This window comes from Rutidosis leptorrhynchoides, chromosome 3 (genome assembly GCF_046630445.1).
Source record: "Rutidosis leptorrhynchoides isolate AG116_Rl617_1_P2 chromosome 3, CSIRO_AGI_Rlap_v1, whole genome shotgun sequence".
Classification (NCBI taxonomy): Eukaryota; Viridiplantae; Streptophyta; class Magnoliopsida; order Asterales; family Asteraceae; genus Rutidosis; species Rutidosis leptorrhynchoides.
In genome coordinates, this window is record NC_092335.1 from 14851904 (window position 1) to 14869864 (window position 17961).

Genomic DNA, 17961 nt, shown 5'->3' on the forward strand with positions numbered 1-17961 from the left:
CCAGAGGGAACTCACGGAACCAAATGAAATACATTGTAGCATTCTAAATTACGAACTCAAAAATTCAATTCATCAATTCAAGGCGTTTTAGATGATGATTCTAACATGAAAGTTGTTTAAAATGTTGCATCTAATGCTCATCAATCGCCAATTTAAGCTGAAACATTATATAGATTATGAATTTGAATCATGAAGAAATTGTTGACTTTTTTCTCCAAATATTTGACTCACAAATTCGAGCTCGAATCTGATAGTTAGAATCTTAAACTTTGCAGATAGATTCATGAGATGAATACTAACATATCTGCGTTTTTAATTTTGGTCATGACTTAACTTTTGTGAGATGCATCTACTAAATGCACCTAATTTTGTACGTTGTTCTGCAACTTCAATCTGCAACAGATTGGGTTCAATCTGTACACAGATTGAGCTCAATATGTACACAGATTGAGCTCAATCTGTGTACAAATTGAGTTCAATCTGGTTGGGTTCAGTCTGCAGATCGAAGTTTAATATGTGTTGGTTCACTGGGTTCTCTCTCACCCTTGGTTCCCTCGTATATATATATATATATATATATATATATATATATATATATATATATATATATATATATATATATATATATATATATATATATATATATATATATATATAATCAAGAAGGAAGCACTTTTTGGGACTTTTTTGCTCAGTTGGTCCCTCTATTATACCCCAAATCGCTAGTTTGGTCCCTCGGTTTTTAATTTGGCAATCAGTGTCCCTGAATTATTTTAATTTTGCAATTGGAGTCCCTCCGTCAACTTTTTGTTAAAAATGTCCGTTAACCCTGTCATGTGCAATGCATGTGAGGGTAAAATCGTCTTTTTACTAAAAACAAGGGACCACCGGCGCAAAAATATCTTAACTAAAAATGAGGGACCACTGGCGCAAAAAAACTTATAATGTTTATATTTTTATTTTATAAATTTATATAAACAGGAATCTATAAATTATTATTATTATTATTATTATTATTATTATTATTATTATTATTATTATTATTATTATTATTATTATTATTATCGATTGAACTTTGACTTTAGAAAAAATAGTCGCTATCTTTATGATTTTAAATATGCGTAATTAGTTTATAACTTACTTTTTTTTTTTCTTTTAAAAAGCAAATTTATTAATTAAAACATAAAGGTACAAGATCAGGATAGCATACCATTTCCAAACAACTGGATCTAAAAAACAAACAGATGCCTATCACATTTAAACAATGTGCTACATCATTTGGAAACAAACTGGGAGCAGGACAAAAATTTTCCAGCCTTTGCAATCAGTCTCAATCAACAAACGATTTTGGGTTTACAAGCCATTGATTTCAATCTAGGTTGATTTTTCTTGAACGTTTCGAGATCCATTCAAATGATTTAATAACCAAATTTCCACCTTTTTAATACAACTATGTATAAATAATTTTCTTAAACATACTCCGTAAAACTATGATTAAAAACACTCAACGTTAGAATTTTTCTTTACACCACAAATCAATACCAAGACAAGATTTTGAAAAGGTTATATGCCTTTTATATTTAATTTTTTTACAGCATAGTAATATTTCATTAGTTTTAAATTAAGTATCAACCTTAAAATTTATGTATGTTTCAAAGTAAATGACTAATTGCTTAACTAAAAAAATACCAACAAGCTCCATAATCTACTCTTATTTATAATACTCACAATTATTTAATCAATAATAATAATAATAATAATAATAATAATAATAATAATAATAATAATAATAATAATAATAATAATAATAATAATAATATAATACACGCATAATAATAATAATAATAATAATAATAATAATAATAATAATAATAATAATAATAATAATAATAATAATAATAATTTATAGATTCCTGTTTATATAAATTTATAAAATAAAAATATAAACATTATAAGTTATTTTGCGCCAGTGGTTCCTCATTTTTAGTTAAGATATTTTTGCGCCGGTGGTCCCTTATTTTTAGTAAAAAGACGATTTTACCCTCACATGCATTGCACATGACATGGTTAACGAACATTTTTAACAGAAAGTTGACGGAGGGACTCCAATTGCAAAATTAAAATAATTCAGGGACACTGATTGCCAAATTAAAAACCGAGGAACCAAACTAGCGATTTGGGGTATAATAGAGGGACCAACTGAGCAAAAAAATCCTTTTTGGGGGGGAAGTAATTTTTTTTCGTTTATTTCGAATTTTTTTCAGTCATCAAGATCACATGAAAATATGAACATTTAAAAAAGACACTTTGTGGTGAATGTTATTATTTTGGCGGTAAAACGCTCGAAGAAAAAAATGAAAACATTCAATGCATTTGAATGTTTTGATTCTAAGTTTTTTAAGGGGTTAGAAACTAGGGTTTAAAAATTAGAGGGTTAAAAATTAGGGTTTAGCTATTAGGGTTTAGAAATTAGGGTTTTGGATTTAAAAATTAGGGTTTAGATTGAATATTTTAACACGAACGGTTTAGAGTTTAGAGTTTAGAGTTTAGGGTTTTGGGTTTAGGGACTAAACCCAAAACACTAAACCCTAAACTCTAAACTCTAAATCGGTCTAAATTTCGAAAAAAACACTTCACACAAGATGAAAACAAAACGACGCAAATAAACTCATAATCAAAACATTCAATGCGTTGAATGTTTTCATTTTTTTTCGAGCGTTTTACCGCCAAAATAATAATATTTGTCTTAAAGTGTCTTTTTTAAATGTTCATATTTTTACCTAGTTTTGATGTCTAAAAAAATCGAAAAAACCAAAATTAAAAAACAAAATTAATTCCTCCACTTCTCCCAAAAAAGTGTTTCCCTCTTGATTATGACTATATGTATATGTATATATATATATATATATATATATATATATATATATATATATATATATATATAGTAGAGGGATCAAATGAGAACTTTTTTGGTGTGAGAACCCTGAGAACTCAAAAATACACTGAAATTCGAGCAAAAAAGGGAAATTCGAGCAAAAATGAGACACGGCCGAACAAAAAAGGGAGAATTCGAGCAAAAAATGGGGTAGTCGAACAAAAAATGGGAAAGTCGAAAAAAAACACGGCCGAACAAAAAAAAAGAAATTCGAACAAAAATTTTTGAATTAGAACAAAAAATGTGTTCTACATTTTTGTATTCGATGTAGTGACCCGAAAATTTTTGACTAATTTTAAACCAAACTCACGATACGATTTCACAATTTTGACACGATAAACAAAGTCTATTAAACTGAGTCTCAAAAATTTGAACTGTTTCATATATTCAATTGACCTTCGACTAATTCTGATGATTCACGAATAAATAATTGTAAATAGATTTGTGTGTAATTAAATATATATGTATATATAAATATAATAATTTGAAAATATAACTTTAAATATTATATGTCATTGTTATTAAAATTAAATATGTAAATTAAAATAACATAATATATGATATTATTATTAAAACATATCTATATATATAAATAAGATATATTAATATATATATATATATATATATATATATATATATATATATATATATATACATATACATATATATATATATATATTAAATGATTGTAATAATCGTTTGACATCTCGATTAATAATAAACACGTTTAAATTTGAATTTACGTGAAGTTGAAAATAAACATTCGTCCATAATTAGATTATATCAATTTTAAGTATTTTATTTGTCTAAATGTTATTTGCTACAAAATACTTGTCAATCTAGCAAAATTTACAAGAATAAAATAGCCAATTAAGATGCACGTCCGTAATTAACTTCAAATAGCACATGTTACATCAAACACTGTATTACATCGACTTTCATGTACTACTAACATTAATATTAATAATTACTCTGTACTATATACTCCGTGACTTTTACCCATTGCTCGTTTGTTAGTGAATAGTGATGCTATGCACATCAATCCCAAATAACCAATTTGCTATACACAAATTCGATGGCTCCATTAATTAATTAAATATTTATTTAGCTACACGTTTCCTTTATTACTTTATAATAATCCAAGTGGTGAGTGATATCTATATGATATCTAATTCTGCTAGAATACCCGTGACACCAAACCCTACCCATGTTTGCCACTAAAAATGTGATTAATAATACAACATAGATAGATGATATGCAAGAGAGATATATCTGAATTTATATATATCTACACTATCTTGCATCTTAAAGAACAATAACCATCTTTCTCTTTCTTTCATTACTTCGCTAGTAAACACCACCTTCACCATCTCACCACCCATCGTGAGCAACCAAACTACCATCGTTTCGTCTGTTTTCCTGTTCATCATGGAGCAACAACGAGACCACTTTATATTATCTTTGATTCTCATCATAAACCCACAAATAAACCAACATCCATATTACCACCATATTGTTCTTCAAACCACCTTCCATCATTTTTGTGTTCGACCTATTTCACCACCGGACTCCGGACCACCATCAACCGCAGACCACCATGTGACCACCTTGAATCTTTCTATATCTCTCTTTCTCTCACTAACAACCCTAACCACCACCTACTACGTAGTTGTTGCTAAGGTTCCTTCACGATAACCAAAAACAAACTCATCACGACAACCCATCATCACTCATTTAACCATTGATAAAGTGCTCATCTATGTTGCTCACTGCTACAGCTTTCTGTTTTCTTCAAACACGACCCACAGAACTACCACTCTCTCTCTCATCTCTCTCCCTCTCCAATTACTGTTGAAACCCGTTGCTAATCCTCAACCACCGAACTGTTTTTGCTGCTATTCACTTCCTGTTTTCAGCTGCTACTGCATCAGCTTGTTGTTTCCTGTTATGTTCAAATCAAACACCACAAGACCACCAATACCGTTATCTCTTACTCAATGAACAAAGACCACCAAATCTTTATTGTATACTGGTATGCTCGAACCACTACTATCATTCTTTACTACTACAAGGTTGTTGCTATTTATTTCAAAAAACTATCAAACAAACCCATACATATATAAACACCACCACTCGCGACATAATTTTAATATGTTTCCTGTCCAACAACGATAACAACAACCCACTTCTACATATAAATATATATACATATGAGCATCATCAACCCATAATCATAATTACAACTGCCACTATTCGATCCATTTATATTTCTAATACAAACCTACCTCCGAAACATGATGTTGCTGCAAGCCACCTCCTGTTGCTCATCCTTATTTGTTTCAAATTTGTTAGTAATTAATCTCCTCACTAAACTGCCACTATTGAGCCGCAATTCCACCACACTAAACCAGCATCAAACGTTGTGCAGTCTAGGTTCAATAACTCGTGATCACTACCATCGTTTTCTGCTGCAACTTGATAAACCCTGTACGTTCCTTTAATTAAATGAAACTTATTGTTTGTGCTGCAATTTCCTGTCTAAATTATAGAAAAGTGAATGATTGATTTGTTGCCTTTCACGATTAAAAGAAGAATGGAGGATGGGTCAAGATGGTGACGTAATCTTGGATTCCCAATTCCACTCACTTAGTTTATCTATCCTAAATCTAGCGGTGCAAAACTTGAATTGGGACTGCCTAACTGAACTACTTTTGGACTTCCATGATCATATTTTAAAGTGGGCCTTAAATCACTTTGTGTCATTGGGCCGTAAACCACCATGTGACTTTGGGCTGAGAGCCTGTTTAGGCTTTACTGATTGGGCTGCTGCAATATTGCGTTCCTAGCTAATTCACAAAACAACCTATGATGATGACGGGTTATTGATAATGGTAATCATGATATGTAGATTATGATACGATTATGATTAGGGTGATCATATGTTAGTTTATGATGATGATGACATAAGAATATTGATGCCTTGATGATGATAAAGGATGACATGAGATGATACGGTATAAACATAAACTTTAAGAGTTAAAATATGCTAGTTATACTATAAATAAATGAAGTAAATTGTGGTTATAATAAATTTACAAACATAAACTCTTACATGATAATAACACTCTAAAAGATTGTGATTTTGATTATGATCTAAATATCGAGATTTTAAGATATGGATACTGATAAAATGAAAGTAAAATATGCTCATGAATATGTCATTAAAATCGTGATTATAATAATATAATAATATGGTTATAATTATGATTATGATATAGATATAATACAATTAGGAAAAGGGTGATCATAATCTCATTACTTTCATTATTATTTTTATTATTAATATTACCATTATTATTATGACTATATGCATCTTGTGAATGTCGGTTATCAGGTGTTCAATCCATATGAATGATTTTTGTCTCTATGTATGGGACGTATATTTATGAGCAACGAAAATGAAAATCTCGTGGTCTGTTAAAATTATGGAAATGATCGATTATGATAAACTAATGAACTCACCAACCTTTTGGTTGACACTTGAAAGCATGTTTATTCTCAGGTATGAAAGAAATCTTACGCTGTGCATTTGCTCATTTTAGAGATATTACTTGGAGTCATTCATGACATATTTTAAAAGACGGTGCATTCGAGTCGTTGAGTTCATCAAGAATATTATTAAGTCATTTATAGTTTGAATATATTATGAAATGGTATGCATGCCGTCAACTTTCGATGAAATGAAAGTTTGTCTTTTAAAAAACGAATGCAATGTTTGTAAAATGTATCATATAGAGGTCAAGTACCTCGCGATGTAATCAACTGTAATGTAATCGTCCATATGGATTTGGACGGGGCGTCACATTCGAACAAAAAAATGTAGAACATATAGGTAGTCGGGCAAAAAATTTGATATTCGAACAAAAAATGGTTCTACCAAAAAAAAAATAATTTTTTTTTTGCTCGACTATGAATTTTTTGTTCGTCCGCGTTTTGTATTTTTGCTCGAATTCCTCTTTTTTCTCGAATTTAAGTGTATTTAGGTGTTTTTTGGAGTTCCTAGAGATCTCACACTAAAAAAGTTCTCACTGGATCCTCTCCCTATATATATATATATATATATATATATATATATATATATATATATATATATATATACACATACACTAGGTTTTTGAGCCCGTGCGTTGCACAAGTGTGTAAAAATCGTGCAAGAAAATTAAAGTTGCAGTTCATATTGGTATGTAAATAGCGATACTAAAATAAATAGAAAAATTATAAGAATTACCAAATGAAATCACTCATAAATCACAAGACCGCATAGAGTTGGAAACTTACGAAAAAACTAAAGTATGCAACTCAAATAGTATGTCTGAAATTGAATATACATCTGCAAGAACTTCAAAAAGCACTTTAAAATTTGAGAGATGGTAAAAGGTGTTTAGGAGATTTGTAATACCCGTAATTTTAAGAGAAATATTCAAATGAAATCAACTTTTAAGTTGAGATCTAAGGGATCAATCAGGGTGCGACACGTGACTCGGTAATCATATGTGATTGAAAAAAATTAATTTGAAAAAAAATTTAATTATTTTTTGAAAAAAAAATTTCCGGAAAAAAAAATTTCGAATTTTTTTCCAATCATATGTGATTGGATTTGACATGCAGTAAATCACATGTACATTCCAATCACATGTGATTGTAAAACCCAATTACATGTAATTCTGCATGTCAAATCTAATCACATGTGATTGCAATTTTTTTTTTTTAGTAAAATGACGAATTTTAGTAAATTTGTGCTAAAACCTTTAAACACCAAGTTTTTGATCAAAACTTGATCAAAACACCGAATTAAAATCTAAAATTTTGAAGATATGATCACGAAACGCTAACAAATTTGATCAAATCAACCTAATTAAAGTCTGTTTTCGGTTGAAATATTTTTTTGAAAAAAAAAAAACTTGAATTTTTTTTCAATCTTATGTGATTGGATTTGACATGCATAATCACATGTGATTGTGTTTTACAATCACATATGATTGAGTTTTATAATCAAATGTGATTAGATGTGAAATGCTAAATTTTAAAAAAAAAAAAAATTTAAAAAAAGCAATTTTTTTTAAAAAAATTTAAAAAAAAAATTAAAAAATATTTTTTTTTGAATTTTTTTTTTCAATCACATGTGATTGTCGCGCCACATGTCACGCTCTGATTGGTCCGTTGGATTTCAAGCAAATTATTAGATTCAAGGGATTACAACTCGTAATTTTAAATATAAGATTTATATTTTATATATCAATAGTAATAATTAATTATACAATGATAAAGTTGATTACGCCGTCTTTCAAAATATAAGTAAAAAAGGTTTAAGGAATAAGCACTTTTTGATGATAAGAAAATAAGTAATTTGTTATTTTTATAATATTAAATTAGAGTTTAAAATTTAGATTATTATTTTTTTATTTATTTATGGGGTTAATATTTTACTTGAAAGTAAAAGTTATCTAGTTATACCTAACAACGGGTTCAGAGAGTGTAGAGTGCACACCGTAAGAGTTAACTGAACACTGTCGTGAAAATAGCGGGAGTCAAAGGGGCCGCGGCCCCTTGCGGGGTTCAAGGGGCAGCGCCCCTGATTGGGGCCCCAAAAATTTTAGGCAATGTATGTTTTATCAAAAATTTATCCGCCAAATGATGTTCCCACAAAAAGTCATACGGAGTATCTATTAAGGTTAGAAGGTTTTCTCGCCAAAACAAAGGGTTGTAACATTTGATTCCACCATTTCGTGTTTAATTGTTTTAACAGTTTTCATATTCAGAAAACAGTAATTACCAAAACACTCTTATATGGATTCGATTTTTTCTTGTTTGGAAATGAATTAAATTATTGTCTTATGTCATTTAGAATTTCATGTAACCCGAAGCTAGGGTGAAAATACTAGCAAACGTGTTTCACACTTTTAAAGTATTCTTATTAGAGCATTATCAACAATCATGTTAATGTAATGTCAATGTCTAGGCAATATTATGTCAATGTTATGCAACTGATGGGAACATTTTGTTAATATCTAGCCAAAATCATATTATCTATCATATTGTGAATCTTTAGCATTTTCATTCACGAGATTTATACAGTTAAAGGTATTTAATATTAATATCAATAGAAAAATTAAAACTATTAATGTTTACCAATAAAATTAATAAGGTGAATTCATGTGATCGATTGGTATGTTATAGTTCGGAGTGAAATTGTAATGAGTTAGTGATAGGAAGAAAATGATGATGTGACGGTGATGTAACAATATGTTAACATGAAGAACAATGTCATGAATGACTCTTATGCCCATTCACAATTTCACCTATTCACCAATACACGACTAGCTTGGCTTCTTCACCCGATTTCAACATTCATTTCATTCGCAGGTGTGATGACCCGGAAATTTCTGACCAAATTTAAACTTTATCTTTAAATGATTTAATGTTTTCGACATGATAAGCAAAGTCTGTAATGTTGAGTCACGAAAGTTTTGGAACTATATTCATGTAATCAATTATTCTTTGACTGTTCTCGAATATTCACGAACAATATATATATAATTTAATGTGCATATATATATATATATATATATATATATATATATATATATATATATATATATATATATATATATATATATGATTTCAAGTTATTTAGTAAACGATAGTAACATTCGATTATTGATTCGATTGATATTTAGATAAGTTAACTAAAACGTTTAAGATGAACTAGTAAAACACTAATTTGCTACAATATTTTCGAATTTCTACAGTACCCGAAAAGCTACAGTGTTTTCGAAAATCACTATTTGCTACAGTAAAAAAACTTTGCTACAGTAACTTTGCTACAGTAAACGCTATTTTAAAATGAATATATATATATATATATATATATATATATATATATATATATATATATATATATATATATATATATATATATATATATATATATATACATACTACGAGACGATGATTTATAGAAGCAAATGGAAACAATTAATTGATTAAAGCTACACTTCGAGTGACATAGTTTATCAATGATTAAGTTTAATTTTTAATAAAGGTACACGTCGCGTAACGAAAAGTACTAGTTTTCTAAGCGTACGAAAATGCATTCGAGAAACCAGAACAGGGACATAAGTCGAGTGACAACGTACGAGTCAAAGGACCAAAAATTACAAGCCCACTATACACGTGAATTTAATATAATATATAATTAATTATATAAATTAATTATATTATAATTATATTTAATTATGTCGACAAGCGTTAGGACAAAATCAGATGTGAGCTGGAAATGGGAGCCATGCGATCGCATGGCATCCCCTCACACAAACCATGCGATCACATGGCTGTGGTGGACAGGTCAGGTCTATAAAGCTCGAACGTTTTTCAGTTTGTGTATCACTCTATCTCTCGCACACATACACTTACATAATATTATTATTATTATTATTATTATTATTATTATTATTATTATTATTATTATTATTATTATTATTATTATTATTATTATTATTATTATTATTATTATTATTATTATTATTATTAATCTTATAATTAGGAGTATTATTATTAGTATATTACATAAAATACTACGACGAGGTTATAAGCGTGTCACTTTCAAAATGGGTTTTCAAGCGGAATAGAGCTAAGAAAATTATGGGTTATAACTATGGAGGTTATGGGTAATGTTCATGGGTATTATTGGCAAGTCAAACCTAGTGTTTATCATCTCTGTTACGTCTACGTACTTTCCTGCAATATTGAATCACAATATTGATACGTAAGCATTCATATCTTATCTTTTATATATTAATAAGTGTATACATGTCTAGTGCTCGAGTATATATCTATGCATGCTTATATGCTAATTCTTGTTGTTAAACAGTTTATGATAAATCACGAATTAAATACATATATTACTGATAAAAGGTATATGATATGCATGTTTTTGGAAAGCTGGCGAAAAATCAATGACTTTTCATTTAGAGACCGCGTAATTTCAATGAACGAATTAAAAGATATGGACAACTGAATTATGATTAATGATAATTGGAATTGCTTTTGAATCTGCAATTAAGATTTAAACAACCTGTTTATGAGATTGATAAATTGGATTTTTGAACACTACTAGCCGAGTAAATAAATTCTTATATAAGGCACGTCTCGTTTTGTTGAACAATTGTCAAAACTGATTGTTTTATCATATTTTAAAGCCTTATAAAAACTATAGTTTAATTTTACAAAAATTGGGAAACTATGTGAAATATTAAAATGGTTTGATTGCCATGATCATTCAAACTATTGTATGTCGATCTCGAGCATTAGGATTGTGATACACTATGACCAGACCTAGCTTGATAGACATTTATTGACCAACGTATGTTCTCTAGGTCGAGATCTACAGTTATTTGGTAATCCGAGTTTCAGTCACATTATGGTGAACGACTTTATATGCTGCTAAGGTGAGTTTCATTTGCTCCCTTTTTAATTGCTTTTGCAATATATATTTTTGGGCTGAGAATACATGCACTTTATTTTAAACGCAATGGATACAAGTACATACTAAATTCTACACCGAGTTTGAACCGAAAATCCCTTAGCTTTGGTAACTAGTAACTGCCGGTTATAAGAATTGGTGGGCGCGAGTAGCTATATATGGATCCATAGGGCTTGATATCCCCGTCCGAGCTAGAGCACTAGCCTTTTAACGGACGTATGCTATTTGAGAAGCGTACACGTTGGTTTGCGTGTATTATTAAGATGATTATACAAAGGGTATAAATTATATATACGTTAAGTTTAGTTATCAGGGTGCTCAATTTCGTAGAATATTTTGATAAACATTTCTGGATGAAACAACTGAAATCTTGTGATCCACCTTTATGTACAGATTATGCAAAACATTAAAACTATGAACTCACCAACCTTTGTGTTGACACTTGTTAGCATGTTTATTCTCAGGTTCCCTAGAAGTCTTCCGCTGTTTGCTTATATGTTAGACAAGCTATGTGCATGGAGTCTTACATGGCATATTTTTCAAGAAAACGTTGCATTCACCAAATCATCACCATGTATCTTATTTTGACTGCATTGTCAACGGAAGTACTATTGTAAACTATTATTTACGGTGATTGTCTATATGTAGAAATCATCAACTGTCGAAAACCTTTGATTTAAATATTCATTTATGGTGTGCCTTTTCAAAAGAATGCAATGTTTACAAAACGTATCATATAGAGGTCAAATACCTCGCAATGAAATCGATGAATGACGTGTTCGTCCATATGGATTTGGAGCGATCGTCTATCAATTTGTTAGGGTTTCATTTCATCGACTTATCTATCAATTTGTTAGGGTTTCGTCAATGTATGATGTATCTATGGATTTACTTAGCGGTATAATCTGTACATCTGTTATCTAATAACAAAGTAATAACTTATTACATACTAAATAGTAACAAAGTTTCAAGAATAATATGTACGGATCAGTTTTTTGAACTTTTGATGCTATAGTGTATTCTCAAATTGCCAATCAATAATGTAAATCTCCTTTTTTTTCTACAGAAGTGCAGGAAAGATGATTCGTGTTCTTGGTAATCAGTGAGACAGTGTTGTAAAACAACTCAATTTCGTGTTCTTGAGTGTTGCCACTTTCCCTACAGCATTATTCAAGTACTAGCAGCAGCTCGAATAAAGCTTACACTGGCTCTGAAATCCTTAACTATATGGAGGGATTAGATAGTGATAAAAAAACAATTGGTCCACAAATTTGTGAAGTAGCAGCAGCTCGGGCAATTTTTCATGAAACTCTTCATCGTCTAGCTCGTACTGATCGTGATGGGGTCCAGCTAATATCTGATGCTTTGGAGAATATGTGAAACCCATTTGTGAAGTAGCAAAAATTAAAAAAGTCTGGTAATACATATGATGTTCCTGGGGTTGTTGCTAAAGATCGTCAACAAACGTTAGTTGTTGGTTGGATTCTTGATGCAGCATTCAAGCGAAGGACTAATCACAGTTCAAGGTTGGAGGAATGTTTGTTTTCTGAGATAATGGATGCTTACAGAAAGAGGGGAACTGGTCGTAAGAAAAGGGAGGTTCTTCATGGACTTGCTTCCGCCAATCGGAGTTACGCCCATTTCAGATGGTGGTAGAAGAATTACATGCACCACAAAAGAGCTACTACTACTTTTCAGTCAGTAAGACATTGCTCTTTTTAGTTTTTGCTCATTACATTTGAAATTCGTAACTTAAACTTACAAATAGTGTTTTATCTTATTGTTAAATGTTTCCTTGTTTTGGAGCATTCGAATGTCTAATTAAAATGAGTTCTCGTCCTTCACGGATGCTTGTAGCTTGTGCTGTAAAATTAGCAAAGTGCATTTATATCTAGTTATATGATATTCGCCACCAATTGGTCGTTTAAATGCCCGTCATTATGTTTTCGGTATGTTATATGATATTCCTTTGTTTGTCAAAGAACTTATCGAAATCTGAAAGTTATCAGTGAAAAATTACACAAGTGCGTGCACGCACAAGTGTGGTTAATATATAAAACTACACGAACACTTATGTGATTAAACCCGGGTTAATTTGTATGATAAGCTTAATATAAAATAAAAAAATATGTTTATTGAAAAATGTAGGTGGTGGTGATGAAAGATGGAGAACATTACCCAAATGTGCATCATTTGCCAAGTATGTGATGGGAATTAACACCAAATCCAAACAAAAATTGATAGAAATAACAAACTGGGCCCTGCTTGTGTACATAAACTATTTTAAAGATATAGCGCAACTTGAAACAACAATTTAAGATGATGGAGTTAAAGTGTAACATCCAATGGAAGTGATCCAGTAACTATTTGAGTGTAGCATGTTAAGGCTAATTGAGAGTGTAAGTGTAACCCTAAAGTAATGTTGACCAAGCATGTTATATATATATCTATGTGACACTCTACAATAAGAGTATTGCAGTGTGCATGAGTGACTAATTCGTCGACAGAGCTTGTGGCAAAAATTTTGCTTGTGTATAGTAGTGACAAGTGGGGAATTGTGGGTACAGAAGTGTATCACTTTGACCCGTTTGCGCTTGAAGATGTGGGAATAAACTCTGAAGCTGTACGTGATAATAATTAGAAATTTGATTACTAGATTCGATCTGTAATGTAAATGAAATTCGGGAATTAAGTCATAGTATGTCCAAATTATGGTACTAGTCCAAAACTATTGTATTACTTCAGCAGTAATATGCAAACAGTAAGGATCTTTTCATTTGTTCCTTTGCCAACACCATGAACAGGGCGCTCGCTGCTTGACAAAAAAAGACATCAGATTGTGGTTCATGTTCTGAACAATACATGTACACGTGCAGAATGCTGAATCAATAAAACATTAAGAATGAACGTAATACACAAACAATTACAATAGTGAGGAATCAACTAGTGAATTGGAAGCACAAGAAACCACAACACGGGAACTCAGATCATATATCGTGTATCTTCCGATTTCGAAATGTTGAGAGTTTTGCATTCACAATGAATGCGTGTGTTGTCACCAACACGTCGTAATCCACCATGCATCTTTTCAGGTAAAATTACATATGTATATACTTTGTAAGGTCCAACTTCACTGCATTAAAAATGTTTGAGGAAACAACACAGTTGGATCACATGTTACCCTGCACATATTAGGAAATAATAATAAAAAAAATTTGAAAAACGTACCATTCATAATATAATACTCCGTATCATCTTCCTATTTATACGATGCGTCTTCTCCTTTTTTGACGTGTCAAAATCATACGCTCCCCTGCATCCGCAATTGCATTGAACCACTTTGGTATTCCAGACGATAACATCAAATATCCTATCACGAATCCAAATACGGTCCCACAACCATATCCCAACATCACCACTTTCCATGTAAACCCGTTCTCTTCCTCATCTTCTACTTCTTCCCACTCGGTATTTGTTCCATTTGGGTTCACATTGCACTTCTTGGGCAACGGAAGCCCACACAGGTTCGGGTTCCCTCTAAATGCTCCTTCAAATGTGTTAAACTGTGTACTTGATGGAATGCGCCCCTCGAGTTGGTTTTGTGAGAGATTTAAGAACTCAAGAAATGTCAACTCTTAAAGGCTTTGAGGGATCTCCCCAGTGAGTCGGTTACAATATAAGTCCAACGATTCAATTGATTTGAGCTTGCCAAGAGCACGTGGAATTCGACCAGTAAGATTATTGTGTGATAAGTCGAGCACTATCAACGAAGTAAGATTACCAATGATATTTGGAATCTCCCCTTCAAATCGGTTATCGGAAAGATCGATAATCATATAGTCAACTGAAAATTTTGGAAATGAGAGATCGTGACCTTTTACATCCATAACAACCGAGTAATAATACACATCCCCAAAATAATAATATTCAAAATTTGTGCTTCTTAGACCACTCATCATGGCCTTGAAGTTTTCAAAATACTTTTGAGGGAGTTGGCCTACAAACCCATTATGCGATAAGTCAAGTACTCGCAGACTTGCAAATGGTGATCCAACAACAATGGGACCATGAAAATGGTTTGATCTCAGAATAAGAGCCTCCAGGTTTTGAAGATTACCCAACCAGTGAGGTAATGTACCATTGAAGCTATTGTTTCCAAGATCAAGTATTTTTAAGGATTGACATTTGGTCAAGGAACTTGGCAACTCACCATGTAAGCGATTTCCCTTCAGAATAAGCCCTTTTAACGATTCACAACCTTCATACGTGTTTGGAATTGTACCGTGGAAATCATTATTTCCTAGATCCATCAATTCAAGATTGGTGATATTTCCAGAGCATCGTGGAATCTCTCCACCAAATCTATTGTCGGATAAATCCAGAAAACTTAATTTGCTCACGTTGCAAATTGATGAAGGGAATGGTCCCTCAATCTGATTATGTGAGAGATCCAGGAACAGCAACTTATTACCATCTCCGATCTCTCTTGCCTCGAAAGAAAAGTCTCCATGAATTTCATTGTTAGTTAGCTCTAAATGTGTAAGATTTGTCATGGATCGTAAGGACACCGGAAACTCCTTTAACTTGCATGAATTCAAATACAAGTACCGCATATTAGGGTTGAAAATATTTTCAGCATTACTAGTTGTAACTGATAAACCACTGTACGAGAGATCAAGACTCTCAATGTATGTAAGGCGTGATAGCAGTGTACTTAACTCCCAATCACCAGTAAAATTATTAGATGAAAGGTCCAAGTAAGAAAGGTTGGTGGACTTTATAATGAGGGATTGATCAATTTGGCCACTGAATTGGTTGCCAGCGAGGGATATTTCTTCTAACTGCGGAAGATCAAACGATACATCTCCACTGAACATATTATCAAACAGATAGAGATATTTCAAAGAGGGAAGAGTAAACAACCAAGATGGCTGTGCTCCGTTAAGTCTGTTACCTGATAAGGAAAGATGAGCGAGGTTTGACAGGTTAAGTGGAGATTTGGGAAGGGATCCCATCAAATTACAATAACCGAGATTTAAGTAATTCAAATAAGAAAGGCTATTATTAAGATGAGGTGCTAAAACCCCAGAGACATTAACATGACGTAGATTAAGGTATCTCAAGAGTGTAGAACTATTTAGGAGGTTGTTTAAAATATGAGATTCAAATCTCAAACCACCATTGTAAGAGAGATCAAGCGAAACCAAATTTGGAACAAGCGAGGTTTCTGAAGGGATTTGGCTTGTGAGTGTGAGACTGTTACTTGATAAGTCAAGGTATTCCAAAGATTGAATATTGAATATGTCACCTGGTAATTTTCCGTACAATCCAGTCACCGGAAGATTTAGCAATTCCAAAGAGGAATAAGAGATATTAAGATAACTAGGTAAAGATGAACTGATATTAACACGATCAAGCGATAGTTCTTTTAAAGAAGTAAAATTTTGTAGCAGGTCTACAAGAACATAAGGTTCAAGAATCATATCATTCGCAGAAAGATCAAGAGACACCAGATTATGAAAAAGTGTGACGTTTGTTGGAACTTTTCCAACAAAATCACAATAAGAGACGTTGAGATGTGTGAGAGTTTTTGATAACCTTCCAATTTCAGGTGGAATAATGGAACCACTAAAATCATTAAAAGCGAGGTTGAGTCTTTGGAGGTGAGGAAGGTTAAAAAGGGAGGAGTTAGGATGGATGGTACCTTGTAGCATACCACAACTTAGATCGAGACCAATAACGTCACCGGTGGAGTGATCACAAGTGACGCCATTCCAGTCACAACAATCTGTATTTGTCTTCCAGTTCATCATAATTGGATGGTAACCTGCATCACCAAGCCAATCCGAACATGGAGAATAATATGGAGGCAAATCAAATGACTCATTGATGGAAAGGAGGCTGTGTTTAAAGTGATGCAGAGCCCGGGATTGTTGAGGAGGACATTTATATTTAAGAGTAGTTGTTGAGCTACTATTCAAATAACATGACACTGTTGAACAAGCGAAACAGAAGAAAACAACCAATAGGTAGTAAACCAATTTTAAATTACTCATTTTCTCTTTTTTTAATAAGAATTTTTTTTTTTCTTTTTGTAATTGCAAGATCTATAACATTACATGATCCATCACTCTATATGCTACTCCACATTATATAAGCTAACAGTATTTGCTTTGTAGTTGCTTTCAAAAACCAGCCCATTGTGTACTCTAATAAGTCTATTGTTTGTGGTCTAGGTCTCTTTGTAAAAGTATGCTTTGGGTTAATTGGTAGGCCGCAATAAACTTTAACATTTTTGTCTGATTATGCAAATTTCCAACCTTGAATCGACGTAACTATAAAAGTTTTGGTCATACATGTCTTTCTCAAAATTTCCACATTCATATTATACCTAGTAATCAAGACCCATTCTCCAGAGATTGGGTCCATTGGGTCTCAAGAGAACAAAGAAAATTGGGTCTCGACCCACCCAACCCAACCTGTT

The 17961-nt window shown here is 31.7% G+C and overlaps 2 pseudogenes; one reads left to right on the forward strand and one right to left on the reverse strand.

Moving 5' to 3' along the window:
- Window positions 1-12556: 12556 nt before the first annotated feature.
- LOC139896395 (small ribosomal subunit protein uS7m-like) lies at window positions 12557-13133 on the forward strand (annotated as a pseudogene).
- Window positions 13134-14296: 1163 nt separating this feature from the next.
- On the reverse strand, window positions 14297-17533 carry LOC139899693 (receptor-like protein 41; annotated as a pseudogene).
- Window positions 17534-17961: the final 428 nt, after the last annotated feature.